The 7565-nt window shown below is 44.5% G+C and overlaps 1 long non-coding RNA gene across 1 annotated transcript; it reads left to right on the forward strand.

Annotated features, from left to right (window-relative positions):
• The first annotated feature begins 5168 nt into the window (after positions 1–5168).
• Positions 5169–6727, forward strand: LOC117758423. The gene is made up of 2 exons (XR_004613284.1): positions 5169–5374; positions 6625–6727. It is a non-coding gene; the product is annotated as an uncharacterized LOC117758423 (long non-coding RNA).
• The last annotated feature ends 838 nt before the right edge of the window (positions 6728–7565 follow it).

Here is a 7565-nt window from a genome sequence, read left to right on the forward strand (position 1 = left end):
TTAGACACCAAACAGACCAGGTGTGAACTGTGCTGCGACACACCACAGAAGAAGAAGAGGGGGGAAAAGGGAGGAAACCTGTCTATAAAGACTTTTAGTCCATTTAACATTATCTCTATCCATCTATCTATCCATCCATCTATCTATCTATCTATCTATCTCTTTGTATCTAGCTTTCTCTCTCTCTCTATCTATCTCTATCCATCTATCTATCCATCTATCTATCTATCTATCTATGGACAGAGTTCTAGTACTTATTGACAGGGGTGGAACATTCAGTATATTCCGATATTTTCAAGTATCTAAAGTTAAAGCAGAAATAGTGCAATGTAAATATAGTCGATTACAAAAAGTAAAAGTCCTGTATTAGTTTGTATTTATCGTATAGGCTAAATGTACATCGCAGTAAAGTAAGAATCATTATAATAACAATTATTATCCTTATAATTATAATTATATACATTTGGGTATTTCAGTTTAGTTTAGTTTGGTTTAGTTTAATATTCGAGTCACTGTATTTCGTATGGATATGTAGTTATCAAATACTTGTGGCTATAAGACTAAAATATTTCCCTCTGAAATGTCATGGAAGAAGTTTAAAGTAACATGGAGTAAAAATACTCAATTTAAGCACCTTTAAACTACTTACATACACTACTTGAGTGTGATGCACTGTTTGTTGCAATGTTAAATTCTGCCACTTCTTATTCATTCAAATGTCCCCAATTTACATAATAATTACTTTACAGCACAGCTAATTGGAGTGTAAACTTAATTTTTCTGACATTTACCTCAGGAACTTGCAGCCCACAATCTGTAACACGCCAAACAAAAAATGTAACGTGTAAATCTCATGTATCATATTTTTATGATTCTGCACAATATTTGAGTCTAACTGCAAAGTCAGTATAGGCATCACATCCAGTGAGAAAGGAGAAGTCAAAGGACTAATCTGCTAAATTAGTAAACTACTCATCTGGAAACTGCACTGTGTGATAAACAAACACCACTGACCTCATAATGCTGTAATGGGTTCTGATATCTCAGAATTGACAGCACCTCACCTGCAGCGTAAACACTCATTCTTGTGCAGTGGAAGTTGGAGGCACCTGCAGTTAAACAGAAGCATATTGAGTTTATCAATACCGTGCCACCTTGAAGGAGTAAGGTATTGCAATAGGGGAGAGTTTTACACGATCTGACAGACACTCAGCCATTATCTACAGTCAGAACATTAATCTTCAATAAGTGAAGTGATATTACTCTTTGTCTTTATTTCCCTGTTACGTGTGTGTGTGTGTGTGTGTGTGTGTGTGTGTGTGTGTGTGTGTGTGTGTGGTGATTACAGGTAACTCACCGTGTCCTTTTTTTCCTATACATCACATATTCTCTTGCAATTACTCCCCCTATAATTCCATCATATAGTAAATCCTTTTGTTCAATAAAACATGTGTGAAGGAGGAATAATTTTTGAATAATCTAACGTTAGTGGTGGTGACACTCAGCACAGCTGGTGTAGGCAGTGAAATGAAACACAGGTTTATTCATTAATTATAATTTTTCACTCAGTCATTTCAAGAAAATATAATTGATAGATTATATTTACATTTTCACAATGGTCGTGATGAAGCTGCATTGTGTAACTGAGCGGTGGATGACAAGGTCCTTTCGATTTCTGACAATCAGGAAACCAGTGTCCTTAGGTTTTGTTTCTGTCTGTCATATACTGTGTGTGTGTGTGTGTGTGTGTGTGTGTGTGTGTGTGTGCATGACATACCCACAGGAAACTCTTACATATGATTGTGAATAAGCATGCAAAGCAGACATCTCTACAGTGCAGGTGTGCGCGTGTCTTCATACGCGTGCGAGCGTGCACGTGTGTGTGCAGGGTTCACAGGCCCGGGCTTTGACATTCACGCTACACCACCTACGCACTGGGGTCCCATCTCAGGGTCATTTACATATCTTTGAAAGACAGATTGAAAAGAAAGAGAACGGAGGGAACAGAGGTGTGGAGGAAGAGAGTGGAAAGATAGAGAGGTGGGAGGAAAAGGGAGATAGATGGAGAGAAAGAGAGTGATGGATAGAGTGAGAAAGAGAGGAAAAAGAAAGAAAGACCAAGCCCGAAGATTACATTCCCCCCATCTACAAAATGAGGGGAAAAGGCAGGGTGTGCAGGGGCCTACTGGGAGGATCCTTATTCATATTTGTGTGTGAATTGTTTATCACGGTGACAGAAGCGTGCCAGGGCTGAGATAAAGGCAGCGCTCCATCACGGGGCTGTGACAGCGGGAGGACACGCCACGCACTCACCGCAGCAGCCCCAGAAATATTATTAATAGATGCTGACTTGATTTGCCACGATTGCAGCGTCTTGGCACCGCTTGATTGTGGCCTGTGAAGTTCCGTCCAAAGGGGAAGCTATTTTTCATGAAGTGACAGAAGTCTTTGCGATTTCTATCACCCCCCCAACCCCACCCCCACCCCACACACACACACACACCATCTTCCTCCCTCCCTCCCTCCCTCCCACCTTTCCTCTCTCTCTCCTTCCTTTCCCTGCAACCCCCCCGACCCCCCCTTTCCCTTCAGTTGAGCAGTTGCATCTCTTTCCAAGGAGCTGATATGCAAGGCTGCTTATTATGAGAGCGGTGTCAGATTTAGAGAGAAAATGCCGGGCAGGGAGTGGGAGAAATAGTCCCTGCTTTGATGGGATGGCCTGTAAGATGGCCTGTAGATGTAGATGTGTGTGTGTGTGTGTGTGCACGGGAGCCAGCGAGCGTGCACAAACTTCAGTACTTTCAAGTAATATCACAGCTTTAAGAATGTCGGAAAATTTGTTATCACATGCCCACATACATAAATTCATAAGTTCACACAAAGCTTGTAAACAGTTTTTTTTTCGTAATGCACACGTCATCAGCAGCTATGATGCCCACATTAGGAGCCTCCTTCCTCACAGCGCGGCTCGCGTGAAGGCAATTTACAGTGCAGAACAGGAAGCGCCACATCCTTTCCATATTGACAACATGTGATGTTTCTCCTCCAACACGTCCACCCTCATTGGACACAGTATCTCACTGCTGCGTTGTGGGAGGTTTGCTTTTACCTCTCCTCTCCATTTACACGTGGTGTGTACTCCTGCAGCCATGAGAGGGCATTGCAGTCCCAGATGTGTGAGGAAAGTGTGGCTAAACTTGTTTTGTTTTATTTCTTTGCCGTCAAAGTTCAACTCACACACTCGCCATCTTGGACAAATGGCTCTGCGAGTCTGATTTGAATTTCAGTCCTCGGCCACCGACACCTTTTGCAGCAGTCCGCCTCCGTCAGTGCCAAACAGCATGTAAAAACATCAGTGAGGATATCTGACTGTGAAATAGAGACAGCAAACTTTGTAAAGAACAGTGTCAAACACTGTAAAACCGCAGACGAGCCTCACAGAGTGGAGTTGAAAGCCGGTGAGACCCCGACATCTGTAGACAGCCGGCATAACGGCAGGGTCGCCTCACCCTCTCTGACCTTGTTCGCTCGCAGGCTTATCAAAACGACCATGAGATCAGAAACGTGGTAGAGCTTCTCAGGTCTCTCTTTGTCGACACACACACACACACACACACACGCACACACACACACAACCACACAATACACACCCTGCACCTTGCAACCGCAGGCCCTGTCCTCATTGGCGTGGAGACGGGAAGGAGCTGCGGTTCGCACACACACAAACATGTATGTGCCGGTGGGGGCCTAACCTCATACAGGATGTGCGCTTGTCTCCGTACAGGCCTTATCTCTGTGCGCTGCACTGCTACTGCAGCCCAGAGGCCACAGTGTGGGTGAGACACCCTGCCAGGGGGTAGGAAGGGAGGGAGAGAGCCGGGTGAGAAGAACGAGAGATGAGCAGGAACAACAGAACAAACCGAGAGATGAGGAGAATGAGATAACACTTCACCTCTCACTGGCAAGAGTCTAGACTTGAGGTTTGACGAAGCACCAACACTTCCAGTCTCAGAAAGATGAAGCTGAATTTGTTTTGGGCGACACTCAGCAATGCGTCCATTGCTCTGGTTGCCACCCATGTCGCCCTGACCCTGATTTATCCCAGCTGCAGCTCCACGCACACAGAGACATTTTCCCCTGGCTGTGTTCCACTACTTTGAAAACCGCAGGAGATCCATTCACGCTCCTGACAAATACTCAGTGTTCGGTATCGGCTGACAAATTAATTCCAATAATATTCAAATACAGTGGCAGCAGCGGCAAGCAGCAGGTCATCTTTATTCAGCATTATGCTTTCTGCGCTGAACATTGTTTATTCAATCTGCGCCCGGGCCGGCCGCCGTCTACTTTGGAGTGCTCTGTTTTTCCAGCAATTTATTTCTGATATTGCTCTATTTTCCTTTAGACACAGTGAAATCTTCACACCCGCCTCATGATATTACAGCACCCCTAATGGAATCACGGTGCCGCCACCCCTTCCTCCCCTTGCAATTTGAATAAGCGCATTCAATTAAATCAAAACCTGGAATACTGTAGCTTTTAATTGAAAGGGAATTATCCTCTATATGATTTCAGAAGCGATCTCTGGGGAGGTAGTGGTGCTTTTCAACAACTCACCAATTAGACACTTGTCTCTTAAATGGAAACTACCTCCAAAGAAAATGCCCCACATTAGGGCTTAATGATTTGGGCACTTACCAATTACGGTAGCAATGAATTTCTTTTCTCGTTAAAACAAGACATCATTTTATGGATTCATAAAAGCTGCAGTTCTGACTGTTGCAACGGAGGGACAATTGTGGTAGTCACCCCATATATTCTGTTACATGTTACTTACATAACACTACATTATTATTCTTGTAAGAGAGTATATTTTAAAAGCAGGAGCGTCAGTTTGAGTAATATGTTGCGGCATTTTTATTTGCTGCGTTTAAAAGCAAAAAAAAAACTGAACAAGCTTCATTTATTCACAGAGGGATCACAAATCTGTTGGCCCCTATGTCCTATTTGCACTTATTCTACTGTGATCAACATGATATCCATTGAGCACAGCCATAATATTGACAAAAGAGGGCAGCAGGCTGCTACTGAATGACCAGCCAGATCCCGAGTGTGTGGGGTGTGTGTGTGTGAGAGAGAGAGAGAAGAGAGGGGGAACTTGGCCGGGGAGGATCAGGGGCCTGGTTTCGCTCAGTGACGAGGGCCTGCCTGTCTGCTCGTCCTCCTCCCCGGCTGCCTGTCTGCGTGAGTGACTGCGAGATTGGTTTATTTTAGTTCATCATCTCCCTCATCAATCTTTCACATGGGACCGGGTCAGCAAAGATGACAAAAGCGAATCGTTCATGTGGTCTAAAGTTTCTGGCAGGGACTCGTTGTGAGTAAACACAAAAGACTTGCTCTTCCCCTTTCTTCATTACGACCCCCCCCCCCCCCTCCCCTCCCCGCCGCTCCCACTTTCTCTTCCCTCCCCTCGCACACCCTCTACTCACCCCTTTCCAGAGATATATGAAGTCAATGTGTGGATCTGGTTGGCTTTGTGAACTAGGTGCCAGACCACATCTGAGGAGCTGTGCTGAGGGAGCAGATTGCACGGTGACGTCTTTCTCTCCTCTCTTTCTCTTCTTCGTGCACTCTCCTTTTCTCTTTTCCCTCCCTCTCATGAGGTGTTGGAATTCACCGCCGACTGACATATTTCTTCTTTTTTCCACACATCGAACTCTTTCTCTGCAACCACTACAAATAAAAAGGGGGAGAAAAAAACTTCACTGGCCTCGCAACATGTCCACGGCAGATTAATTCCCATTCATGTTTTTCTGCTGACTGGCTACTGTAGCCTGCGTGGGTGGGGCAGATTATGGGCCGCGGAGTGACGATGGCCCACCGACAGTTCTAATCAAAAACAAGATGCAGAAAAAGATTTAAAAAGGGTAGATGAGCATGGAAAAAGTGGAGTCTCCAGTCGGCCTTTGGAATTCAAACACATGTCAGATGTTGTAAAGACTTGTCAAATTGGGGAGGAAAAAAAACAGGGGCAGGGGGAACGAAGCGCCGGGACACGCTGGTTAGCGAGTGCTATTAGCGAAACCTGAGCTCGGGACGTCTCACTGGGCCGTTTGAAATTACTGAAAATGGAAACCATGTTGAGAAGCTCTTCAGTGCAATATCTGATAGAACAAATCCCTCCGCACCTCCATGTGTTTACACTGAGAGACTTAAACAATAATAAAGGTGAGATTCACTTTTCTTGACCTTCTCTCACCCAAACAATGACTGCGATTTAAAGTCTCCGGACTCATCAGGTTACCATGTGACTTTTCTATTTGAGTTTAAAGATAATGAAGGCACCTCTGGACTATATGGAAATTATTGTATTCACATCTGGTTATTCTAAGGACAAGGAGGCACAAGGAAGAAATTATTTTAGTTGATCTGCAGTTTATTTTTCTGATATATATCAGTTTGGTCTATAAAATATTGAAAAATGGACATTTGAAGTAAAAATTTCGAAATGTTCTTAAAATCCTGTGCACATTATCTTAGCTACTTCACAGAAAGGTCATGATACACTACCGTCATAAGGCTGTTTTTAGTTTTTTAACATCATTGTGTCTCATCCTGTTTCAGCTGGACTTTCCATGCACGACATTAGAGGAGAGACCAGAGGAATGTTGACTCAAAGGTTATGAACAAACACCAAACCGAACGTTTTGGGGGAAACAGCTGGAAAAAAAAACTCTGACTTTGCCAAACTGAGAAAAAGACAACTATCCAGGAACATGTGAGTCACCAAACAAACAGTTTAGCCACAGACGTGATCGCGCTCCTTTCCAGCGAAGCCATCGGCCGCCCCTTTCACTCACGAACTTGCGCACATACAGTAAAGCAGCGCACACGGAACATGGGTGCAGGGTCGGCCGGCGCACATGAGAGAGACGCTTTGAAAAATAAGCCCTCATTTGGGCAGAGTGGATTCAGATGGCTTGGCTGCAGCTCAAAGGCGAGCAGCTCTCTGGGTCAGCTTATTATTTCAATGGATGCAAGGCGCTGATGTTCTCAAGTGTGGTGCACTTCAATCAAGCGACCCAACAGCTCAGCACATGGGTCAAGGCCCACGGTGTCATCTATCGCGTCAAAAGGCGACCGAGGCTCGTCCTGTAGTGGTTTGGGCTGAGGTCTCGGTCCCTGATGTTGTTATCCCCAAGTATCCCAAAGAACTGGGCTCCCGCAGAAGAAAGGGGAAAAAAAGTGCAGTAAATTGAATTCGGCTGCGGCAAAGGGAATCCCAGACCTGACCATGAAAAAAAGAACAAGCAGAAGAAAGAAAAATTACTCAAAGATGCCAAGTTTTGCAGGAGTGAGGGAGAGAAAAGACAGATGTTTAATTTCCTTCAGTGTGCGACTACGGGGCTGAAAGGTGTGGATTTGTCGAAGGGGAGGGGGCTTCTCATGTTTGCATTCTGTCAAAGTGTTTGTGTTTGGGCTGAAAAATATTTTGACTCTTATTTTTCTGAAACAGAGGAGAGCGTAATTAACATAAGCAGACTCTCCAAACAAAAACAAACAAT

This window comes from Hippoglossus hippoglossus, chromosome 24, assembly GCF_009819705.1.
Source record: "Hippoglossus hippoglossus isolate fHipHip1 chromosome 24, fHipHip1.pri, whole genome shotgun sequence".
NCBI lineage: Eukaryota > Metazoa > Chordata > Actinopteri > Pleuronectiformes > Pleuronectidae > Hippoglossus > Hippoglossus hippoglossus.